At 41.2% G+C, this 27,053-nt stretch overlaps 1 protein-coding gene across 6 annotated transcripts in view; it reads right to left on the bottom strand.

The window, feature by feature from the left end:
• PALLD (palladin, cytoskeletal associated protein) overlaps positions 1 to 27,053 on the bottom strand; it is a 265,196-nt gene that overhangs the window by 160,205 nt on the left and 77,938 nt on the right. Inside the window, exon 1 of one of the 6 annotated variants that reach the window (XM_044430710.1) lies at positions 26,844 to 26,970. The exons of the other annotated variants lie outside the window; for them this stretch is intronic. The gene's annotated coding sequence lies outside the window, so the exon portion shown is untranslated. Of the gene's footprint in view, positions 1 to 26,843; positions 26,971 to 27,053 lie in introns of those variants that run through there. 6 annotated transcript variants of the gene reach the window in all.

Below are 27,053 nucleotides of genomic sequence, written 5' to 3'. Positions count from 1 at the left end.
ATTATCATGACTCCCCACCCACGGTAGTTGGTAGATGCTTTACTTGATATTGCTGTCATCCTCCAAGGCCTCTCCCATGTTTTCCAACCATTTCCATGGCTTTTCTTAGATGTGGAAAATGAGCTATGAAAGAACTATTCCATGCTATGGAATGCTACAAATTGGTCATGCATTTTTGCATTTCTGCTTGTACCTCAAGACCACCTTGTGGTTCTTGTCATGAAAAATATACAAGGGCAGGAAAATAAAAGCCTCAGGAGAGGAAAGAGATGTATAAAAGTTGATCTTAATTTCACAAACAATCCAGAAGCTTCAAGTAACATGGCAGGTGAAAACACTCATGTAGAGAAGCCCTTCGTCTGTGCTGATACTGCAATATTCTCTTTATTTAGGCAGGGTACAGTCATAGTTCAAGTGTTATACTGACATTTATTATCACGTTTCTGAACACACTACCTCTATCACTAACAAAGTCCAACATCTGGAGGGATACAGTTTCCCTGAAATGATAGCCTGCATGTGCATTTGTAACTTCTTGTTGCTCTGAGTAGTTATACTGACATGCTGTTCTTTGGGAAAGTCACTGCATTTAATCCCTTTCCAACATATAAGCCCAAACAGATAACCAAAAATAACAGCCTCCAGGATGCATGGTCTCCCCTGAGCCTTCGGAGCAGCCAGATTTTCTGTATGATTCTGCCAGATGGTACAGATTTTTATATATATCAGGTGTAGGCAAAACACTAACCACACAAAATCAATCTAAAGGATCAGTCAGGTGATAAGGGTTTTCCACAGCCCAGTTATCAAAGAAACCATTTGATATGTTTGGTAGAGAAGCATTTGTCCTGTTCTGATCACCTGAGTTCACAGAAGGTTTACCAGTGGCATTAAATTTATTAGTTTACAAGGGGCAAAAGAGGTTTTTTGCCACATTTTCAAGTCCTTCAAATTACATTTCAGCCGGCTGTATCCTACAGCAGGGATAGGGAATCTTCCTTCCTTCCTTCCTTCCTTCCTTCCTTCCTTCCTTCCTTCCTTCCTTCCAAGTGGGGGAGATCTGCATTAGACCATGTGATGGCAGGGGGCAAAATTCAGCAGCAGATGGGCCTGAGGTTCCTTTTTGAGTATAGCTTTTAATCCTGTAGGAGTGCCATCTTCAGAGAAGCAAGAGTGCAAAGTAAAAAACAAAAGGAAGGAACAAGAAGATGCAAGAAAGAACAACGAACAGAAAATGGGTGTGGGAGGAGGAGAGTGCAGGAAACACAGGGGTGGGTATAAAACTAAACAAGGGGTCTGCATGTTGTCTGCAGGCTGGAAGTTTCCCAGCTCAGAGCTCAAGGTTGTACTGCTATAATACCAGGAGGGCCATGAACTCGTTTATGATGCTAAAGCAGCATACAGATGAGGTAACAGCATTCCTGGGATGGAGGCAATACTTTTCAAGGCAAACAGACTTGCTGTAACCTTTTCTGCATGCTTTGAATCCAGTAGTAATACTATTTAGGGGAAAGTCACTGAGCACTTCTCACAAACAAGGAGTGGCTGCAGTGAATTTACATGTGGGCCACCTGTACATAAAGTTTTACATGTAGATGGTCCTTGCAGGCAGGAACTCTGACTGGGCAGAATTCAGAGGAGAAGGTTGCTCTCATAGCAACACTCACACAGGTACATTTACTGTTCTCAAAATGTTCAAAAAGCTCTTTGGATTCTTTCTGAATGTTCCCTGTATAAAAAATTCCCTTACAGAACCCCAGCATGTTAAGAGTAAACAAAGTTACAGAACTGGAAGGGGCTTTATTCCAACTTTGGACATCTATTGCAACCTCCTGCTCAATGCAGAAAATTCAGAGCTGCAAAAGCCATATGCCTCCTCAGATCCTGCTTGGATCTTCAGCAGAGGAGGTCATTATCAAATTGCTTTCTCCATCAAGAAGATCATTCCCAGCATTAATCAAAATCTACCCACCTGTCATTTAAGTCCATGGCCCTTGGGGCAGCAGAGAACAAGCCCCTGCACTCCTCCTGCTATGCAACAGCACTTTTGGGTACATGATGAGTACGACAAGGGTACCCCGTACCCCCACCTTTCTCTTGTAAACAGGTGTTACTTTTCTGCATACAGGAAATATTTTAATTACAGAGGAGCATTCAGGGAAGCCTGAAGAGAAGTTTCCAGCTATAATCTGATGTTGTACAGTGAACAGAAAGGCTTACTACCTTGATGAGAATTTGAGTGATTACACTCAAGGAGGCGTTGGTAGGCACAATCCCATGAGGAGAGCATGACACTTCCTACAATGTGACGTATGACTTCACGTGTTATTAAGATACTGTTCCAATTACATTTCGTTCTTTCTAAACACAAGGGTCAAAATATTTGTTGGTAATAAGTTAGTTAATGAGACATTCCAACAATGATTTACCAATAAATACCAGAAACATGTTCCTCCATACCAATAATTCTTTCATTTCTAGAAGTCCGCAAGTACAATGGGGAACTGTTCTCTTCATTACTAGCTCAGTGCACTTAAGGATATACTACTGTTGCTCAGCTGTGCCAGCTTAAAGAGGATAAAACTACATGTAAAAATTAAGCAGGTGAAGCTTTAGCCATTTCCTTTCATGGAGAGGCAAGAATAGCCTGCATGCAGAAAACTAACTTAGCATTAGTCTACTTGTCCCTGGCATACAAGGGAGGATTTTATCCTGAGGGCAACTTTAAACCCACTATCCTCCAGACCTCTTCTCAGGCAATATATTTGCAGTGATGACCATCTGAACTGGCTTTTTAAAAATATGCTCATGAAGAGTTCCCTGAAAATAGGGGTGTTGATACGGATTTCTTATGAAATAATGTAACACAGAAATAACCTGCTAGATGACATTTGAAACAATGTAAACAGAATATGGAATGATACAGTTAAGACAACAAGAATAATCCAGATAGTAATCAGACTTTAATATGCATGGGTTCTGGAGTTCAGGTGGATTCAAAATCTGATGTCTTCTTTTTTTCCCCTTCTAAACATTTGAGAACTTTTCTCACATTGACAGCACCTAAAAGGCACATTACAAAGCTGCTGTTTTCCTTCCACAATGCCTCTGAAGTCTTGGCACACTCAGATTAACAGCCAAAAATGTTTCCTTCCATAATGTCACAAAAATTTCCACCATCCCAGTGGTACAAGTAGGCAAGTGAGGAAGGAGACTGGTCAAGAAGTCTGTATCTTGCTTCTTACTTATTTCTTTCTAGTTTCTTTCCATCACTTGCCCATCCAGGATTAGGACTAATGATATATCTGAATGCAAAGGTGCAGGTAGGAACTTGAAAGACAACCGTGTGAAGGAACTTGTGAACCATGTGAATTGCAGTAATTATAGCAGCACAGGCAGCCACTTATCCCTCCCGACCCCCCACACACAATTTTTGCTCATACTTTTGGTGAAGTAGTGAAAATGGCCAAAACTGTGCAGAAGAAACTTTATATCTAGCCTTTGCCACATGGAACAGCCTTACACTGTTGCATCTCAAGAAGTCATTGTATCATATTCTGCTTTTACTAATTGGCCTACTGAACCAGCAGGGAGGTCAGAAGTATGCAGGCCTTTTTACCATAAAGCGCTCTGGATAAATATTACCTTAATAGTCTGATCCATTGCAAGTTTAAGGCTGCCTAAACCCACTGAAATCTATGAATCTTGGCACGTTAAATTCTACAAGGAATTGGGACCTCTGTGTCCTAGTTTTACTTTAGATTATTAGCATGGAAGAGAAAAATAGCACCCATTTAGTAGTTGGAATGGATAAAAGTCAGCCAGCAGTTACACAATTTATCTCTTTCCTCCTCTCTTGTGTGTCTCCACCAACTTCCAAACAGCTCTCCGGTCACTGGAAATAAAATATATGAATGTACATCTGGGATTAGAAAGAGTGAAGGAACAAAGCAGCAATAAAGCTGAGCGGCAGCCACTGGCTGGCGAAAAACCAGGGGCCTTAAGAAAAACAGTTCAGGTTTTCTTCTAATGGATAATCCTGCTGGAACCTGCCTTTGCTGAAGGTCATCAAGGAATAATGATGGCTCTGTTTCCTCACACTTTTAAAAGATAATTTAGAGTGGCAGTTGTTCTGGGACCAAAAGACAGGCCGAGGAAAGAGCTACACTTCTGACCACTATAAGATGTGAAGAGAGATTAAACGCACATTAAAGATCAATGTTATGTGCAATCATGGAACTGTTGGTGTAGGATTTTTTTAACCTATTGCTTTCTCTAGAGTTACCTTTTATGTTATTCTAAATGAACTGTTATATCCTTTAGTTTAAATATATACCACATTTTAACATTTCTAGTCTATATAACAATTATTGTTAAATGATTTTTGCAAAGGCCTGGCTGTTAGCCATCCATGAAAGAACTTTTCCTGATTTCTAATTGTAAAATGCTTGTTCCTCAAAGCTAAGATTGGTTCCCATTCTCTCAAGCTTTTCAGAAAGGAGTTAAGACATTTCCCTTAATTTGGACTTCTAAGTTGTTAGCAGTTTTAACACGTGCTCATACACCTATATAAATGATCAGACCTTACACAGACCCTTATGTGGAAAAACAAAATAAAATAGTTAATAGTTTGCATGGATACATTCTTTAAGGTGTAAAGAAATCTAGTTTTGTCTAAAATTAGATCATGTTTTTATGGACACATGGCCCACACGTGCTTCAGAAAAACTGAAACTCAAAAGTCAGTAGCACACAATCAGCAGCTGAAGCTTCCATAAAAAGTATCCTCTTTCCTACCTGATACATCTCATAAAAAGGAAGCATAAGGATAAATACAGTCTTTTGGCATCTGAATCAGGAGATCTTTCAGACGTGGACCAAGTTTTTAAAAGAACAGCCTAACATATGGCATGATCTGCTACTTTCAACAAACTATTACAACAATATTTTTCAGAGCACTGGTGGCTGGAGGGAGGGCTATAAGAGCAGAAAACACTGGGGTAGCATGGTTTTTGAACTAAGGCTAGGAGTGGCACTGGCCTTCCCCAACTGTTCCAGATCCTCTGTGCAAGTGAAACACCTCTACTATGCCGAATTTGCAAGTGCAGATAGTTCTTTAGTTAGCCTTTCCCAACCTCATGTCCTCCAGATGTGTTGGATGACAAATCCCATACACCTGTGCTGGCCATGTTGGATGGGGAAGATGAGAGCTAAACCCCAACAAAGCTGGAGGACACAGAGTTGCGCAAGGCTACTGTAGTTTCTGTAACTGGGTTGCCTATCAGTGGGTACCCTTTGTCCCAGCTTTCTGAAACCTGGGATGTCTTATGCCTTGAAGGAGTACTAGGAAGTACTGGGTCGATAATTTATGTTTGGTGATAATTGTATTTTATCTTTGTAAGCCGTCCTGAGGCTTTTGCAAAGGACAGCATATAAATATCCTAAATACATACATACATACTAGGAAGGCCCCCAAAGTGCATGCTACTTGGATGGAAAACACCAAGGTTAGAGACACTAGACCACTGCCTGGGACTCCCCATTAAATCAATAGAAAACTGACAATGAGTGTGTATAAGAAAAGAAATGAGCTCATTTCAAACAACCATGGAAGAAATACAGTTCATATTAATGAAGTGAAACAATTTAAGCTTCTAAGATGGGAAAAACATTTTTCTTGCACACCCCTAAAATACTGGACAAGTACATGCACCAACCCTTTCCCTCCACAATGACAGATTTCACTGCTCCATAGATATGTTTATAAAGTGAGAAACTTGAAGATAAAGCAGAAAAAGTGTTCATGTGAAAGCTGATCACTACCAAAAGGTTCAGATAACATGCTCTAAATAATGCAGTTTCAAGTCAGTGCGTTGAACAGGAGGCAGCTGTGTAGCTCTCTTTGAAAGAACAGGAGGCAAATCTTCTTGCTGACAAAAAGAAGTGCCTGGTTATGCGGTGTTAAAGAAAAGGTTAGGAAGGAATATTCTTTCCACCAGTCTGCTTAGAGACTTCAATTTTACAGATGACTGAGCACAAAATTATTTTTAATCATCAGCAGACAGCAGGTTCAATTAGTAACTCTCAAGTCAGATAAAGATCTTTGAACATATGGGCTTTCAAATTTTCCTAAAATTAAGAAATAGCATCTACAAATTAATTGTAGGTGTGGATTCTCATTTAATGTGTGTTATTTTAAAGAATTGCAGTTTATATCTGGTGAGAAAAATATGTTTATGAAATAGCTGAAGGTCAGTGATCATCTCAACAGACAAATTCAAACTTAGGGATTTTAAGTCAGAAACTTAAAAGTCAGAAAATGTATTATTAGATAGACAATCTGCTAATGACCAGTGAATAAGTTACTCTCTGAATTATTATTAAGACTGTTGTTTTGTCCCTAACACAAAATACTCCCTTTAAAAATAAAGTACCCAGAACTACTTCTGTACTGAGAAAGGACCCAGTGGGCACTTGCTCGGCTTGCAGAGATATCAAGTTCAGTCCGGCAACATGCCAGCTGGGATCAGGTTGCAAGTGACTCGAGGGCTCTCCACCTGAGACCCTGGAGATCCCCCTGGAGAGCCCATGTCTATCAGATTTGACAGTGCTAGACTGGGCAGGCAAGAGACTGGCCAACAACCGCATCCTGTCATCACCGTACTTAACAGTTTCATTCCATTTGTTCCCACCCACATTACCACATCCCTAGTGCTAATAAGCAGTGTTGCTAGCTTGATGATGTTTGGGACTGCTTGGGAGAATATTACAGTTTACCTTGTCAAACCTACCCATGATACACTTCAGTCATGGTGCTATTTCTCCTCACTCAGTTCCTTGCACCTGAGCAGTAGTGAAGGAATACATTGGGCAGAGACTTTTTTGTTGTGGTTTGGTTTTCCATAACAATAAAAGCCTATGGTATGTTTCTCATGATATGTTGCTTACATCCATGCCATTGCTGTAGCAGTTTATTTACCCCTGGTCTGGAATTAAAGTGACTATTTCTTCTGTACATACCTACAGAGACGCAGCCGAAACAACATGCGCGTGCACACAGAGGGAGAGGGAGAGACTGAGATTTGCAAGAATGCTGTCAACTCCTGCTGAACAAGACTGGTGAAAATGGCAGTGACCCAAAGTCCTCTCTTCGCCACCCCACAGAACCACACCCAACCGCTGAACATCTCTCCAAAATTACTGGCGATTTCAGCTTATGAAACTTTGAGCCACACCTCAGGACAGGCAATGACAGCGCTAGATGAGCACTCACATCAACACGGACTCTTCAACTGAATTACAAAAAGCAGAAAAAGCATTATCAGGGTAGCCAAAGAAATTCCAGAATAAAGCACTAAAGAAAACACTATAGAAGTAGGATACAGAAAGCATTCTGCTCCGCAGCAGTAATGTAGGAGATACATTAAAAAACCCCTTAGTGTAGACCACCTCCTGATTGCAGCCGGTTTCCTGTCTAATAGCATGCATGCATGTCACATGTCATTAGTAATCTGAGCTAAGGAATTTAAAACAAATAAGTTCATTAGTCTCCAAAGATTCAGAAAGCTTCTCTTTGACGTCGTATATATGTACTAGAGGAGCACAAGAAAGCAAGAGATAATTACCATCTACTTCTCAGACGAACTGCTTTATATACACCAGTCTGGTCTAAGGGTACAGGGTACAACCAATGTGCTGAAGCTAAGCAGGTGTGGGTCAGGAGAGTATTTGGCTGGGAGACTGCCAAGTGCGAACACCATGTAAGCTGCCTTGAGTTCTATTTATTATTGAAAACTTTTATATGCCATCCCCTCATGCCTCGGCATCTTGGGACAGCTTACAACATATGCAGAAGTTCTATGGTGCAGAAGAACCCAGAAGTATATGAAATAAATGAACTTAGAGCTATCTTTAGAATGTATGAAACTAAAAAGCCTATTTTTCCTTAATGCAAGGATCTGCCTAGCCTGGGGATGGGGAACCTCTGGCTCATGAACAAGTTTGGCCCACCAAGCCCATGGGGCCTCCTTCTTCCTGCCAAAATACTACACCTTTAAGGCTAGCTCTCTCCCCTCTTCCTATCACTGAACTAGCCAGCCCAAACATCATAGGCTAAGTATGTAAGAAGCTTCTATGGATCTATTTTGAAATGTTCCATTTCTTTAAAAATTCCATGAATTTTTCCTTAAATAAATATGTTTGTATCGATATAAATATAGGAAGTGTTGAATGCATTTTTCTTTTCTCGCTGAAACATTGGCAAGTAAAATATATCAGAAGGACACATTTTACTTTTTAACAATACTATAACATTGTACCTGGGGTTTATTCACACAGTTGCCCGTGCCTGCTGGGCTCATTGTATTATTAGACATTTAATATTGGGGTTTGAATTGCAGACACTCCAGTCTATTCACATAGCCAGAATGGTGAGAACTTAAGATTGGGGGTTTTTTTGGGGGGAGGGAGGGGCTGAATCACACCTTGCACCCAATCACCCATACAGTTTATAGAAAGTATATTATTAAACTGCAGTAAAAATATTACCCAGAGCAGACACAACAGCAGCCTTTCTAAATCTCCCGAAAAGGGTGCAGGTGCCATGTTAACCAAAGCTAATCAAACACACTCATGCTAACCAAATTATCCAAAAGGAGGTCCAGATCAAGCAGGAGCACTTGCCAACTGGCTCCCAATAGAGTGCAACCCCAGCAAATGTAAGCATTTTCCCTAAATCCTAATCAACAGACTGCACACCATCAGCATCTCTGAGCTTTGATTCATCCTCAAAGAGTTATCCAGAGATGTTAGCATGACTACTGCTGCTAAAGGAAAAACATAAAGAATCAAGTATGACTGGCATTTCTGCTAGTATCTTTCCCAAACCTCTGGATAGCCTTGCTAAGGTGGAGAACAAAACAGGTCACACAACCCACCAGTCAGAGCATCCATGTCTCCGCATCACAGCGCAGTAAGAGAAGAACCATTCCAGTGCAGTGACCAGTACTTTCTAGATTATGTATATGAAAGACACCAGAATCAATGGTATCAACAGACACACAGAGATTCATGTAGCATCAACAGAGTCACACTATATATTGACATTCATTCTTAAGAATCCTATGCGAGGAATGTAGAACATTTGCCACCTACAAGTCATGAGGCAGCTGCCACATGTAATTTTTGTTGCAGACTAATAAAAAGAAATACATCACAGCTTTATCTGTGTGATCTCCAGACATTTCGCTCCTTTTTGACAGGTAATTAATCGGAATGTTTTTGTACAACTTCCTCCTTGCTGATGGAACGTCTCACCCTGAAGACAAAGCGGAGTAAGCTTATCTACATTTTCAAGTGGTTTCACTAATTCATTTGTTGAAATGTCAGGCATCTCCTGCTATCTGCTTTTTTGTCTTGCCAAAGAAGGGGATGATTTACTTGCTGTTTGGCTATGGGGAAAAATGAGAACGAACAGCTGGAGTGAAAGATTTTTAAAAGCTACTTCTCTTTTTTTTTCATCTGCATTTCTTCTCTCAAACTACCTTAAATGTGTGCACGGCTACCTAATTCAGTAGCCATTTAATTTAGTATTTATAGTCTTTTGAATAGCTTTACATCAGCTTAGTGGGAAAAAATAATACAAGACATACAGTTTTGTTTCTTAATGGAAGAAAATAGTTTGAGGTAGTTCTGTCAGGTCTGGGCTGTGGGCAGCACTCTAGAGTTGAAAGGAGCCAGGAGTTAAGGTCTTCACAGAAACCTTCTAGCCATGTGGAGGTGCCACTTTCAGTACTTTGATTCTGTTAGTCGCACGAGACACGTTGCACATGCTGTTCCACAGCACAATGCAACTTCATTAGACTCGATGTCGCTTGTGCTAATTCTGCGAGATCTGATGGTGGTTTTGATGGTGGTGATTTTTCTGTTATTTTAATGACGGGTATAATTCCATGTTTCCAAAGATAGCTTAAGTCTTTTGCAAACCCATCCTCCTCAAAAATCCAAGTTAGTTCTAACTACATTAAGTCTTAATGTTGACACAATTACTGAAGGGAAAACAAAGAATCAAAGGCAGACATATTTTTACTGCCCAAGCCATGGATTAGAGTAGCCTTCCAAAAGCTGAGGCCCTCTTGATGCACTGGCCACACTGACCAGGAACAATGGAAATTGTGGGCCAACACTTATGGTTGGCCGCAGATCAGGTGAGGCTACCTTGGAGACTTGGTACCTTGGCACTAATCAAGATCTCTGTATCAATTCAAAGCAATAAATAAATCACCAGGATGGTTGCTGTTACATGCCAGGCACCCAAAATGAGCCCAACAGAGGATTGCACTCATTATGCTTACTTTGTTCCCCCCTCCTGCTTCCTTAGCTTTCTTTTCTCATGGCAGTATTGCAGGGGATCCTACAAGGATAAAGCACAACCCTGTCCTTTCACAACAGAAACTGCAAGCTGATTTTGGCCAGCCAAGTCTATCACAGCATCTCTACTATGCAAACTGGCTCACATCCTGAACTGCAATGGGAAGGAAGGGGGAGCTGATCAGGCATCCGTGCTTCCTGCTCCAGCGAAGCCCTCTACAACAGGCAATGGGATGCCTGATGTACTCCACACTGCTGCTCCATTCCTGAAGTAGCAACAAGGGCATCATAAATCCTATCTAAGCGGAGAGCTATCAGGCAGGAGCTGGTGGAGGGCAATCTGCTGGGAGGCCCTGCCCCAGGGAGGGAGGGTCACCTGGGAGTCATCCTCCTGTGTAGGAACTTGGGGCAGGGGACATGTTGAATAAGCTGAACACCACTGTTGTTGTGCTATTGCACCTCAGCAATGCATCATCATTATTCGGGCAACTCCACTGAGTCCTTCCAGGCTCCTGTCTGGATTGCTGGAGAGGCTTACTCACAGGCAGGCACTCCCAGGGAGGATGGACCGCTGGCATTAGCCCACTCTAGGGCAGCACTACTGAGCCAATGGCTGTTTCTCACCTCCAGCCCAGGAGAAAAATGGCTGCTCTTGTCAACTGGCACAATTGTTCTGGGGTTTATCCCAGAGTGGCCATTACGTGCCAATCCCATCTCCAGCTTCCTAAATGCTTTTATTTCTATTTTGATTCCGCAAAACAGAAACAAAAATTAAGTATGGAGAGGAGAAAATAAAAGCACATTGAACATTAAATGTTATATTACGGTAGTAAAAAGATTCAACATTAAAAACTAAATGATAAATATATAGAAATACTGGGTAAGGATTAGTGGCCAGACAACTTTGATATTATCAAGGTGGCGAGAGTCATAATCTTATTACTTCCATTTCATCCATCTACAGATATGTACTTAGGCATATTATTCTTGGCAGGATATGGGATACATTTTCAGCCACCTCCCTTACCTTCTGTTCATGAATCCTAATGGTGTAACCCCATACATGGTTAGGGGAGAAAACCTATAACACAAAGCCTACAGCATCACTGGCAGAGGCATGGATGATGTTGTATGCCTTTTTTTCATCCTAAACATACATAGAGTTGGGAACTAACTCTTGCCTGCTGATGCCATTAGAATCTGAAAAGATGAAGGTTACGTACCACATTCCTTCTGGCTATCTTGCTGCCCTTTGCAAGGCAAGCTTTGCTATTATATTTCTCTCTTGAGAAAGCAAGAGCAAGTAGTTTTTTCCATGCTGACAGTCTGGAGAGTTTAACCAGTACCAAAAAGTTTAATTCAGAGTTCTGTAGCTGAACTGCTCTGCAGAATTAGATTTGATCCCAAACATATAGAATTACTAATGTTATTAGCCATAAAGTTATTCAGCATTTCGTCTTTTTTGCTTTCTTTGTTACTACTCATTAAACTGAACAAAAAATGTGTCTATATGGCATACTACTTCACTACTTCTTAAGTTGCTTTATCAGGCAGTAAATACAGCCAATAATATGTTATGCGGTCTGTTAATGTATTACTATACAGGCTGACCCTGTAAGCCTGTTAAGGCTACAAGAAGATAATGTGCCTTCCATTTATTTTGAGAAAAAAAGAGCATCATGGTAGCCACTGGAGCAGACAGAAAAGCAGCCCACTGGGGAGTAGTGCAAGCGCCTGTCTCCCAAGCACAGCTCCTGAAAACTGGCATTAGTCTATAGTAGAGAGTAGGGAGAAGAAAGGGAGTGGGAATAATATATTTAAGCTACTCATGCTGAAATACACAATGGCTATGGCCTACGTGAACTTTTCCAGTTCCAGATGATGCTTAAAGCTGAACATTTTTGCTCTTAACTCGCCAAGAAAAACATATGCTATGAAGCCTACAGACATGACTAGTTCTGTACAGCCATGTTACTCTTTTATTCTTCAGTCACAAGAGGATTTTAAACTCATGTTGCTCTGTTAAACTTGATTTTAAAAACACCACATTGATTTTAGATGCTTATGTCAGCTCTTGTGTATTTCACATTGTTTTCGTGTGCTGTGTATCTTTGTTATAATTTATTTTTAAAACTTTTTGTAATCTGTTCAAAGAACTTTTGTTAATGTACAATTAAAATATAATAAATAGATTTTAAATGAGCGAGGAAGCGTACACTGTACTCCAGGATGATTTAGAGAAATGTAGAACTGAAATGGATGCTGCGGAAGCATACCAATACTGCATTCAGCTGCACCTGTCATGCATAAAACAGTCTTGTACAATTGTGCAAGGAACAGAAGAATTAGAAAGCAAGTTTTAAGACAGAATTGTACTCATGAACTAAACTGATCAGATCCCTCTGCCTCTTGGAGAAGTTTTGTGAATATACATGACTCCTTCTCATGTTTGCAATGGATAGAATCTTCTTTTTCTCTTAGCTTGTTTACCAGAACACCTCTCCAGTTAGGACACAATCCAGACTAGGGATGGAAAAGGAATCATCTGGGTGCACACTAGGGTGCTAGTGTCCCACAGCCAAGCGCAGGAACTGACTGGATTCCCCAGGCTCAGCTTCCAACTCTGGGCAGTGGCCCTCAGTCTCAATTCCCGGGAAATGTGTCCAGTGTTCACGAGACACTTCCCAGGCATCAAGCCCCACTGTGTGCAAGCAATGCCCCTCTTCCATAACACTGTAGCTGCTGCCAGTTACACCCAGTGCAAAAGAGGGGTACTGCTAGTTGTTGGACAGGCGACCAGGACACAGAAGAAACTTGACACTGGGTTTGCTAAGAATGGCAGCCCATGTGACTGCTAGCACTGCCCCTTTTCTGCACTGGTTGGTGGCTGGCATCACTAGTAACATTGCCCTGTGTGACCACTTTGGGCAGTGGCACCTCATAGCTAAGGTTGTGATTGCTCAACTGAGGGTCCACAAGCATTCACAGGCTTCCATTCAGCTTTGTAGGACAGGGTTGAGCCCAAGTGGGAGTCTGTGGACACTAGAAGGTCAGAGATGATAGGGTTCAGCCCAACTCTAATCCAAACAAAATTAAACCCTTTAGGGTACCATTGTTTTCAGTGAGAGAGATTTATGCATGTGTTCTTAACTTGCATCAGACTTATGCATGTGTTCATAATTTGCATCATACCTAAGCAGACTTAGGTACAATGCAAAATGAGCTCTTTTTCTTTCAAAGGGAGAGTTAAGCACAAGTTCAAATATCCCCCACTGATATTAATGGGCTTTTAAGACTACAATATTTCACTCACTTACCAGGAAGTAGGACCTACTGAACTTAGGCTAACTTCCAAGTAGACACGTTAGGTTTGCACTTTACAGTGCACAGATCTTTCCAGTGCAGCTTCTGCAGAATGGATGTGCACTAGAGCAGCCCAAAATTGGCACCAGCACCTCAACACTGGTAGTACAGGAGAGCACATGTTGTCAGATTTATAAGACAGAAATTAAGAACTGGCAAGATTTAAAAACTCTAAGATTTCTAGCTGTATCTTTAGGATGATTACTAGTTTTTATGCATTTATGTCTCTGGAAACGTATTTGAAATATAATAATAATGAGGAACTGAAATCTACCCACAAGAAGATACATCTTTCCAAAGAGTTATATTTGGTTCATGATTATTGTGGCTCCTTTCCAGATTACTCATTTAGTACATTATGTTTTTGCTGCAGTATAGTCAGACAGTGGTATTTAAAGTCTAACACTGCCCTCCTCACCCTGGTGTTCCTGTCTACCTGGAAAGAGCAGATACAACACATCTGGAATTCACCCTGTTAAGGAAACCAGCCTAAGCTATTTTAGATATACTTTACTCCCTTTAGTGACCTAGAAGAAATAAAGTTCTCTTCTAAAAACTTTTTTCCTCCCCATTCCTTTCCTTATGAGTATGCTATATGGTTATTTTGGGTGTGCAGTCCAGAACCGTAACAATCAATGGGAGCTCTGCCATGGACTTAAATAGGATGTAGCTTGCCCTCAGTATTTGTCCAAATGAATTATGCTATAAAGTAAGAGCAGCTCAAGGCATGGATTTGTTGTCAAAGAGCCACCAAAAGAAAAAGTTGTCAACAGAAAGAATATTTAAACAAAGCCTAGGCAAATAAATTAAAGCAAATACTATACTGGTACCACTTATTTACAAGCCCATGCTTTGCATTGTTTTATACACAATCTCTTAGTTTATTCTTTTTCATTAGTTAATATTAAATTAACCTTAATCCTCATAAACCACATATAAACCCTTTATCAGTCTATTTCAACTTGCATCCAGCCCCTCCATCTCTCAGCTTCAGGTACGTGACTATCTTACAGTTAGAGAAAACACAGCCAGCCAGTCTGGTGTAGTGGTTAAGAGGGCAGGACTGGGACTCTAGTCCCCATTCAGCCTTGGAGTTTACTGGGCTACTTTGGGCCAGTTACAGACTCACAGCCCAACCTACTTCACAGGATTTGCTGTTGTGAGGATAAGAGGAGAACTGTGAGAGAAGGAGAATTATGTAAGCTGTCCAGAGTTCCTTGGGACGAAGAAAGGTGAGATATTAATATAATAAATAAATGGAAAACTAAGGACACAAATCCTATGCATGTTTAGACAGGACAAATTCCAACACATCCCAGCCAACAATGGGGTTTTTTTTCTGACTAAAGGTGCATAGGATTGCACTTTAAAATGACTACTCACTTACAACAGATAATCATTTCTGCAAACCATAGCCAACCTTCTCTTAGGACAGTGGTGGCGAACGTATGGCACACGTGCCACAGCAGGCATGCAGAGCCCTCTCTGTCGGCACACAAGCCAAGTCGCCCCAGCATCACCCCTGCAGCCAAACATCGGATAACACCGCACATAGGGGCCATGTGCTTGCTCGGAAAGGAGTAGTGGTGTCAGGCGATAACGTCACGAGCCACGACTCAGTAACCGCAACTCATCTGAGCTTTTGCATGGCCAGTCAGTGCGCTGCCAAGGAGATACACAGTCAGACAGACAGACATTTGCTTAGACTGGCTGTGAGGTGTTTTTTCTAAACTAAAACCTCAGTTTTCAGGTTTGATTGTAGTGTTGGCACTTTGTGATAAATAAGTGGGGTTTGGGCTGCAGTTTGGGCACTTGGTCCCTAAAAGGTTCGCCATCACTGTCTGAGGAGATTGCCTGAGGCTCTCTGCGCACATACTGACAGCACTGTAGAGGCTTTCCATGCAAATCTCTCACTCCTGCAGACAGTGTATATGAATCAAGGGAGGACAAGGGAAAACAGGATTAATCTTTTCCACCCAGTCAATGACCTCTGACCAACACCACATGACTGGCTTCTCCTATATAAAGTGCTTTATATACACATACAGAGGGCAGAATTGCAGTGTCAGTATGTCTGAATGGAGGTTGCCTGGTGTCAAAAAGTAAAAGTTAATTCACTGCTAGAGTGAATGCAGATACAACACTTCTGAATTTAAGAACAATGCTTTGTTAACTTCTTCTCCTTGTATGCACATGTTAGCACTTCAGCTGTGGTTTTGTTCAATCAGTTTCCAGCTGCATCTGAATTGTGAACTGTGATTTAATGCTGGATAACTTAATAACAATCTAGAACTGGGATTGAAACTTATTTGAGTTACCCAACTTTAATACAGATCCCATTTCAGAAGCAACCAAAAACTTCTGGTCCCAAGAAATCATGATTCCAGAGCTGAAGGACAGGAAGGAGTACTTAGGCACAGTGTTCCTTCCTAGCTTAATAAACCACAGCTACTTCTGAAAGATGGTAAGACTTTATACTGACTTTTAGTTGTCAGTGATAAATGAGCAGTCATTTCAAGGGTGAGCCTTTCTACTCGCACAGATATGAACACCTCCCAGAAACCACATATAACATTTCTGGCTACTGAAAGTTGACTGATTAAAAGGAAGCAATGGCCCAGTTTGCATGTAACTGACAACTGTGAGTCACTTAAGTCACAAATTGCTGGGCAACCAACACAGTTTTCAATTCCATTTTCAGTTTACAACCTGTGACTGCTGCTTCTTCAAGTTGTTTGTGTGACATCTGCACCTGGGCATTCTGGACTGTTTAGGGGTTAAGCAACCTAAAGTTAAGCCAACAGCAAATTTCTGGACTAACTCCTAAACAACCTCAAGCATGCCATAGGGATGTGTGAGAGATCCATTTGAGAGTAGAAATCCATCAGATTCTCTAGACTTGGCTCCGCAGATTCTGTTTTGCTTTGAAGAAACCCTGAGACTAAGTTCCTAGCGAGGACACTAGAATTCACATGCACTTGTTAGGAATTAAGCCCCCCACACTGTGCAAGCAGTGTTCCTCTTTCATGCCACCTACAGCAGCTCAAATGGCTGCTACATGTAGCATGGAAGAGGGATGCTGGTAATGGTCATGTGGAAACAATGGGTGGCCACTGGCCAAGCCCCTATTCCATACCAAGGTTGGTCATGTGGGGCTCACTGCAAATGGAGCCTTTCACAATCACTGCACAAGTAGTATCCTTCCGTACCTGACTTACAAGAAGGTTGCCAGTTGTGCAACCTTTGTTTCACAGATGTTGACAGATTTCCACTTGTCTTGCTTTCTGACACTGGGCCAAGCTTAACAGGAACTCTGTGAATACTAGAGGGACAGATTCTTCTAGGGCTGAAGTGAAACCAGTGCACTTGTTTGCTCCCACTGACCCCCACCAATTTGTTACCCACAGTCTGGCATTATGAGCGAGCCTGACCAATGAAGGTTCTTTAAATATTTTTCAAATATTTTCAGTTTGTAACATTGTTGCAACAGCCATCCTGAGGGCAGAACACAATGGAGTGCTTACACCATGCTGATTCCTTCCTGGCCCACCAACTCCCTTTCTCAAGTGGTGGATACAGTAATGCTTGCTTTTGGAAGGTGGTTACTATACCTTGGAAAGTGCTACAAATCCAATAAATAACCACAGTGGCTTCGACTCATCATTCTGAATGGCAGAACTTCATGTTTTTCAATAATAAAAAGTCACTAAGTTTGACAGAAAAACAACAGCTATTTATAGAAGAATCTAGAATGTTCACATGCTTTGCACGAATTTAGAAGGGACAGGACATACACGTTTACGGCTTAGAAACAGTCCTGCACAATCACTACAATTAACTATGCAGTGACCATCTCACCTTCCCCAAAAAAGAATATACACACCAGCAAACAAACTCTATTCAAAAGTGATATGGAATCCTTCTTGGACAATAAAAACAAATGGAGCCCCCTGGTACTTTAGAAAGTATCATTAACAATAGAAACATTTGCAAAGTATAACTGTTTGCACAAACTATTTATCCAGATCCAAAATGGAATCTTTGTAGAAAGTCTGTATTAGTGGTAACTAATACATGGTATGGGGGCCTCATACAGCCCATTAAGAAAACACTTTTGGTCTGTTAACTGCTGGCCAGGCTCATTAGTTGCAAACAGCATGTGCTCAAATTGCCACAGCAATCCATTTGGCAGAAGGCCACGTCTCCCAACTTGCCCCAAAAGATCTGATACATTCTTCGGCTGATTTGTGTCTTCCAATGTTGCTATCTCTAGCTGCCCAAAATAGGTTAGGCTGAATTGTGTGCTTGTCCTATGAATACTGAGTCTCAACAAAAACTCTAACTTGGTCTTGAAGACTATTTGGTATATCACCTCCCACACTCAAAAGGATGTTCTCCCTGATCCAAGTTAAAAGAAAATGATATATATTAGTCAAATTCAGGACAAAAGTTCAAATACATCATGAAGTATATACTTAAAAAAGAGACATTGGAATGGATAATATCACAAAATTCAATCCCCAGTTAAATTAGGTTAAGTTTTTCCATCTGGACATTCAGCAGCACTTTGTAATGATTCCAACACTTTTGTGCTGACCAGTGTAAGAGCAAGCTAGGACAGCAGATTACTAGTAGTTATTATCTACTAGGAAGTTAAGAAGAACACCTTACATCTTCAGTTCTTTAATCAACATATTATAATACTGAATGAGAAAGTAATATGTAGAGACAGGATAAAAATTCCTGCCAAATTTAATTCTGTTTTGACTAGGCAATTACTTCATTTTCTCATGACACAGCTGAAAATGCTGACAGACAGACTATAGTGAATAGATATCTACAGTTCTGCTATAGGTTGCCTGCTGTCCCTTTGGACACCTATAAAGACCAAACTAGCTTCTGGAAAAAAACCATTATTGGACTGCAAAATGTCCAAGGATATTCATCACTAGCAAAGCTGAAGGTTTAACAAGAGGCTCATACTGTGTCTACCGTACTGCAAAGCCATGTTCACCATAACAAACTCTCAGATGAGTGTTCCAACCCCGTAATTCCAGACAACGCCACTTTCTCCCTCTGGTACTATTCCTCTCACTTGCCTTGATCTAGTAATACAATATTCCATCACCATGCAATGAAAGGGAGGGGCGAGTGTACTTCAGGGGGAAAATCTGTACTTATACCAAGAAGATGACAATGAGCAAGAGGAGAAGTCCAGAATATGAGCTGCAGAGCCATGAGAGATAATGCTTTAACTTAAATTTGCTTCTTGAAACTCATGAAAGCTCATTAAAGTGTTCTGCAAGCAAAAGCTAATTGTGTTGTTCCTTCTCTTTTACAAGAGAGATATATGGGCTCTCCTACTTCTAAGTGGCCCATTTGCTTGTGCTCAGCCTTGGTAGGAAAAAGGAAAATAGGAACACTCCTGTGGCACCTTCTCATGCTATTATTCCTATAGGAAACTTGACACTTCAGGGGCCACTGCCATAGTCATGTATATTGTGAGCAGGTCCCATCCTTTTTTTCCATTTGATAACAAATCCTTTGGACTTTTATCAAAACTTAACTGGTTACAGAACATCATGAGTTCTAAATAGGCTTCTATTAAAGTCGAGAGAATAATATCTGCCCATGTAAAGAGTTGAACCCAAACAAACTTTTCCTCTGTCCCTCCCTTTCAGTAGAGCATCCAATTCTTCCCTCAGGGTGGCTCTTGCTGCTTGAGGGCTAGATGGAGGGAATGCCTGAGACCTTGGCCAGCTTATTTCTACCACAACCAACTGACTGGGTCAAGGAGTTCTTGTTGCAACTGCTCTCCCTCCTACCCTGCAAAACCTTTCTCCCAAGTCAGGAAGATTCACATCTATCTGAGCAGCCTGTACTGAGAGATGAGCCTCTTTCCCTACAACTTCCTACAATTGTGTTGCTCCAACTCCTGGAAATATAGTAGAGCAAAAACAACTTGGGAGACCCAGGCTTAGCTGCTCTAGACCATGAAGCTCACTGGACAACTTTGAGCCTACCTCTCAACCTAAGTTACCTCACAGGGTTGTTGCTGCAGGTTGAAAATGGAGAGAGATAGACCATGTAAGCCATATTGGGTTTCTTAAGAGATGAAAAGGTGAGTTACAAATGCAATGAATAGACACATATTTATCTCCATGGGTTTTCTACAATTTCTGGAGCTCTGCAAACAGTAATTAGTCTGTAAATGGCTCTATGTTTTTGAAGACAAATGTTGCAGTCAGCACTTAATGCTTAATAAAATATGTTGCAAGGAGTTTTTGGATGCTTGTCAGACAATAAGTCCCTTACAAGTAGGTTATTGCAACACAAAACTGGTCCAGGATCTATCAGTCCAAAGGCCCATTTGCTGCCTTCAGAGAGATTTCTACAAGGATTAGGAGTCAGAAATTCTATTCTGGCACTTCCTTCTTGCATTTTGAAAAAGGGGAAACTGTATGTCACAACAAAAATTGAAATAAGCAAAATTCCTGCAGGCTTGGGATTTATCTAAGATGACAAACGGGCTTAGGAGGGGAAAACTGATCAGTGGAAGAAGACTGTCTTTTTTGTACTCATGCACAAATCTGCTCAGAAAACATTGTTCAGAAGCTTTTCTTTCCTAAGAAAGTTTAAGGTCTATGAGGGTAAACATGACTCTGGAATCCTGTATGGAGAAAACGAGGGAACTAGAACATCCATTATCCTAAATGCTATCCTAAGCAGACCTGTGCAGATTGCTCCACATTGAGCTTCATGCAGCTGTAAAACATAGCTCATAATGAAGACAATGAATCACATGTGACATGTTTCCCTTCTTCAGTACAGCAGTAGGAAAGGGTTCAGAAACTTCTGCCTTTAACCATGGCTTGTACCATTCAATCAATTGTGGTTAATTTTACCAAAGTTTGTTCAAACAAAACATCTGTATAACTCATGGCCTGAAGCCAGCTTATCTCAACCAAGTATAGTTAAGATTAATTACAATTTAGAGTTCATCCAACATGCCAAGGTATGGTTAATCTAAAAGAGAAATCTCTGAACTCCTTGCTTCCATATTGATGGGAGAGGGGAGGCAACAACCCTAGATTCATATGCAGCTCATGTATGTAAAGCAACATGTTATATGCAGGGTTTCTAAATAAAGATTTATAAGCATCTTGAGAGGTTCATTGCATGTGTTCACATACAACATGCATTTAGGTCCATGTCTATTTTATTACCTTGATGCTTCTTTTGACTGCATGCATAAATTGGGTCAAAACTGCATAGTGTTTTATGCACCAAGATAAGCCCCTCCCCTAATCCATCAGCCTGCCATTTGGGCTAAAAACGGTCAGTAGAACTCATTTCTCATGTCACCATGTGACATGAAATTCACTTTCCTTCCAAGCATGGAAAAAAAATATTTTTCAAGCAGCCTAGCCAAACATTTCTATGTTAAAAAGTCAAATTGGATACATGTGGCCTCAATAAAGCAGAAAATTAACACACAAAAATAGTATTCTGTTAATATATGTGTTGCATATTCTTTTTAAAAAAATCATATTTAACCAGCTCTGACCACAAAAGTCGTTTGGTGACTGGATCTTTTAAGCACTGGAATGTGCTTGACTCAACAGATATGTGCCAGAATAGACTGTGAGGGCAGTCTCTACTTTCTCAGGGTCAAACGTCACATCCAGAACAGAAACCCTCAAAGGCTAAAGTCTTGAAGGTAGAAAGTGACATCATGGCTCAGTCAGTCCAATTGGAAAGAATCTGAATTGTTGTCAAATTACCACAAGGGACCACAAGCCACAGTGGCTGGCCAATGCCCAGATAGAATAAAAACAAAAAACCCTACTTGGTCTAACACACAGACACCACAATCAGCTGGCAGTTGCACTGAATGATGTCATAAACCAAAGATGTTGTATTCCTAAATCCAGATATATTTGGAACAGACAATAAGAACAGAATATTGACATAGCCATCTTTCTGTCTTTTTGACTTTCTTTCTTGCTGTCTTTCATGTAAAATGCAAAAAATGTTGTGGGCTTCTATCATAACATGCTGCATAACTAAACTGCAGTATATCTGCTTTGAAACAGAACTCCCATAGCATGTGATCCTATGTATGTCCATTAGCAAAAAATCCTACAGTTCCCAGTTTGCCCCAGACAGTCATACTAGCAGCTGAAATGTTTTCTGTCTAAGCATGTATAGGAGTGCACCCTAAATAATTTTACTCTAAAGACCCTGCCCAGATACTCTGTGCTTTCTTGATAATAGTACGTTTCCCCTGAAAGGGGGATAACAAAGTACAGTCAATTTATGCCAGCAGGACTAGGAAGGAATTTCAAAATGCAACTGGGTACAAATGAGTGGTGCCTTTGTGACATTACCTCCTTGATTTCAGTCCTTTTCCATTTGTTTTCATCAGTCGGCATTGGGCTACAGTGTCATTCCTAAGAGGGCCAGGCACGCTAACTATGTCGATGGACGTATCACTTTCCCAGTGAGTTTGTAAGGGCAAAGAAATTGGCTGAACCTTAGAAACAGGTTACTGATACATGCACTAGACTCTTTGGATTATGGGAGTGCTTTTCATTTTTTGAAAGAATTGCCAGCATTGCTTAAATGTGATTCAAATATTAATTAAAAGTTTAATACAAGGAGAGAGAGTTAAGCACTTTTAAACAAAACATCCACAGTGGTACAGCCAGATAATTTTAGACTGAGTGTATGGTGTATATGAGGGGGGAAGGGACTCTTTGGAGCTTTTCTACATTAGGCTGCTAATTCTCTGTACCTACTTTTGGTTTCATCATAGACTTAAAATCCAAGGGCTACAAGCATTTTCTGTTTTGCTGCTATAGAACCCCTAGCTGTCTTTCTGGAACAGTGGGACAGTATACATTTTCCCTGCTCTTTTTAAAAAGAACCCTCCACAAAAGTGCTCTTTAGACACAGCACTGAAACTGAATAATCGTGATATCATCTAACGAACCCATAAACAACTGTGAGCAGGAATGACAAGCACATGATAAATGCCTTCTGTTAAAAAAGCTCTTAAGGTGGCCATATATAATACTTCAGTTGTGAAGTACTCAACTTTATTTGCCCTCACCTAGTCACCATTGCATGCTTTACAAATGCTTCTGCATTGCTGACACACTAGAATACTTTGTAGGTAATATATATTACTAAACCTGAATTTTGTGTGCTAAGTTTTGCATTTTACCCACAAAACATATCCCTATCATGACTTCATGAATAAAATGATGTTTGCTTCTGCCACTCTCTGGGTTGTCATTTGCCTCACCAACCCAGCTGTTAAGCTGTGGATCTGGATCCCAAGCTCCAGTCCTGACGGTACCAGTTGGCATCAGGATGAAATTAAGGCCCCAGGCCTGGCTTACACCAACACTGTCTGGAAGCCCCTGAAATTCCTGTGCCCTGAAAGGCTGAACCTAACAGAACGGAAGGAGTGGTAGGAGTGTCCCCATCCTCCAGTCTTCTATATTTTCAGTAGATGATAAACGGTGAAGGTGTTTTGGAGGGAGCAGGAAGGATGGTGGATGACTCTTACTGTACCCTGGCTTCACCAGTCTCTTTCCATCCCCCCTGAACTGTACCCCCTTCCACCTCTCTGAGTTTTGAACCTTGGAGATGCAGGTGGTGCAGCTGGATGCAAGGGAGCAGGGGCACAGGGAAAAACATTTGACTTATTCTGAGGATGGAGTGCCCTTTCTGACCTCAAAGGGAGGATGCAAACGGCTCTATGGTGCCTGGATGCCTCTTTAACACAACAATTAAACAGTAAGATTGAAAATCTGTAAACAAGCACACAATATTGTATCCCAGCACAGCTGCACTTGGTTTGAAATATTAACATACAAGGAATGCAATTTAGTGTCAAAGTATACCACTATGTAGTCACAAGTAGACCAACATTTATGCCAAAAGAGAACACATTAGAAAAATGTTTCTACCAGTCTAGATCAAACAACTACATGTATAAACTTTCATTCAGACTTGTCTTTACAAGTGCACTCATCAAACAAGAACATGCATTGAGATGGTATTATGCCCATTTTTTATATTTATACACAATCTTTTTTCTGCAAGAAATCCAAGGAAGTTTACATAATCCTCTGCCTCCTTATTTCAGTCCCACAAGAACCTCACAAGATCAATTACACTGAGTGGCCCAAAGTCACCCCGTGAGCTTCATGGCTGAGTGGGGTCTAGAACCCAGCTCTCCCAAGTCCCCAGTCCAGCACTCTGGCCACTATGTTACACTGGCTCTCAGGATTTCCTTAGAGGCGATGCAGATTTTCCTTCACAGTCAGCAAGGCTGGCCTAAGACATGTTGCTGCTGGAAGTAAAAGACAGGGCATTTCCCCTGAACCAGTTCCATGTACTGGACTAGCAGCTGAACCTGTGGTGAGACAGGATCCCCCAGCACCTGAAGGAATCAGCCCAGTTTAGGAGACACAGGTCAAGCCACATGGAACACCCCCAGCATCTGTTGCCTGAGGAAGTCCCTTCACTCTGCCTAACTGTAGGTTTGACCCTGGCAGTAAAAAATAAAGTTCATAATCATTTATCAGGTTAGGGAGTGGGAAAAAAATCTCAGAATTGGTGGTCACCCAGCTTCCTCCTTCCCTCACACACTTTTACTATAGCTTGTTAACTGGAGCACTCTGCAGCACTGTATTTATTTTGATGTATTTCCCTCATTCATGCCTTCCGTTTGTCACACACGGTGGTGGCCATGTGTGTTTAAATCTGCAGGGGGCAGATTTATGAAGAGCCTGCACCAGGCTAAGGTAATTCCTTTTCATGTAACTGTTCTAGCTCTAGAAAGGATGCTTCTTTAAATTCAAACAGACCTCAGCGCAGATCTATTTGCTTACTACTGTCAGTCCTACTGTATTCAGTGGAGCTTCTCCCTAGTAAGCATATTTGAGATTGCAGCCTTTAAAAAAATCCAACAACATCAGCACAGGAAGAACTGCAGTACATTTTTTCATGTCAGAAGGGATGCTTCTTCTCTGGAAATGGATTAATTTAAAATATTGTTGTACATAAAGTCATAGGAGCATGACAATTTCAGAAAGTACCATTCCAATTTTAGCTTTGTACTGGAATCTTTGGTAGTTCTAGTCTCCAGTTCCAACTGAGTGGATTCTATTTTATAAATAGACTAAACAACAGCATGCAAGAGGAGATGCATTTCCCAATGCAATGATGACAATTTGCTGGATTTTTTTAAGTCACCATCATGCTGGAATGAGAATGAAACTTTAAGCTCCATACACATTAAATAGGAACTCAAAATCCCCATTGACCAACAGCTGATTAGTTTAATAGAACACTTGTTCACTATGTGCCTCTACATTGCTTAATGAAGGATACCAAAATTAATATTCAGACTTTGGTACAACTACTGAGTAAGGCAACCAGTGAAGCATGCCCCATTTCCACCATTTTAATTCATATCCATCATTTTAACAATACTTAAGGTATATTTATCAGTTTAAACCAGACTTATCTATTCTGAAGGTTTTGCCTGTGTAAGTAGACTTGATTACCATTTTGCCAAGTGAATTTGCCTCCATCCCGTTGCCAGCACAAATAACTAGTAGCTTTATTCCTTTACTGCACATCAGTAATTTTAAGACAGAACACTTCCTAAGGGAGATTCTTATTTCACAGAAGTAGTCTAGCTGTCAGACTAAGAGCGCTGACTTTAGTATTGTGAAATAATGCAAATACAGCTTCTAATGTTAATCTAAAATTGGGCATGCTTTCAATAAATGCAGGATTGTCCATTTGTTTTCCAGCACAAAGAAAAGCAAACCAGAAAAAAATGTTTTATTGACTGGGAGACAACTAAAGTGGCAACTCTAACTTATCACAAATATATTCCCACATAAATCCCTCCCACATCTATTTTAACTGTAAATTTGACAGTAAAAAGAGATATTTGAGGATATGACCCAGTCAAAGAAAAATATTATATTTTTCTATATAAATATATAAATATAAATATATATTATATTTATATTATCATTGATTTCAAAGAAGTTCAGCTTTCTCTATGGAAAAACCAATGGGGCTTCAAAGCATTACACAAAGGTTGGATTGTAGCCATCTTTCTTACTTTTCTGCTGTAATGCTTTAATGTTTAAAAAGTTAGTGCGAGAGAGAACAGAAGTTGCACAGAACCCTGAATAAGCGCTTTCTACTAGGCTGCAGTCCACTGAGAAAGACGCATGCTCAGACATTTTGGTACCTATTGGTTTTCAGCTTTGTGTAAAGAGGTTCTGAGACACAGGGAGGGGAAGAAAAGAGAAGAGGACAGAATGAATGAATGAAGACCATTCAAAGAATTGGCCTATTTGTGGCTTCCATAAAGTGCAGCTCACAAGGACTGTGTGTGCGGGGCGGGGGGGGGGGGGGGGCGGGTAGAGGCGAGGATCCCCTTCGATGAACTATTGACATCCTCAAATGTTTCCATTACTCGTATCGGACGCAATCATCCCCACCTCCCAGGTCAAGTCATATTAAATGCCTCCTATGGTTGGAAGGGTTGTATCCGCTAGAAGTCTGCCACTTGTTGAGGAATGAGTGAAGACCCAAACAAAAGAAGGCGAGAAAGAAGGCGCTTACCACACGGAAACTAGTAACAGAGCTATTTTCACCCCCAAGAGTAGTACTTTGCAACTTGGTTAAATCCTCGCAGTCTTTCTTCTGCTGCTTCAGAAGGGGAAAGACAGGGCGAAGGGACGAGGGAAAACTTCTAAAGGAAAGAAATAGCTCCATGGCATCACCCAGAAAAAACAACCGCCCCCCACCCAACCTCGCACCTGGAGCACCTCACTTAACTTGTGTCCTGGCGATAATGCAACTAGTGCAACTTACCGCAGTGATAAGGAAAAGACACCCCTTCTTTGACCCACCCTCCCTCTCCGGGCCTCCGGGTTGTCGCGCTGCTGCAAGCCGCAGCTCGTTGGCTCCCGGCTAGGCACGCTACTCTCTAAATTCAGCCGACTTCGCAGAATGGGAGAGAGAGGAAATTAATAGACAGCTGAGCTGCCGGATTTGCAGCCACTTACAAGGAGCCGCAGCAGCAGCAGCAGCAGCAGCAGACGAAGGAAGACGCTCGCCCGCCTGCGAGGAGTTCGGAACGATTCCCAGGCAAGAACAAAGGCTGCTGGCAGCGAGCGAGGCGCGCTGAAGCCCTCTGGCGTGCGGCCAACTTGTTGCTCTGGCTCTCCAGGAGGAGCGAGGGCTTGCGCGTGTGCGCTCGCGGGGAGACGACTCGC

Source organism: Varanus komodoensis, unplaced genomic scaffold (genome assembly GCF_004798865.1).
Source record: "Varanus komodoensis strain SLA01 unplaced genomic scaffold, ASM479886v1 scaffold21, whole genome shotgun sequence".
Classification (NCBI taxonomy): domain Eukaryota; kingdom Metazoa; phylum Chordata; class Lepidosauria; order Squamata; family Varanidae; genus Varanus; species Varanus komodoensis.
Note: the sequence above shows the minus strand (reverse complement) of the source record. Positions and strands in the feature narration are given on the sequence as shown.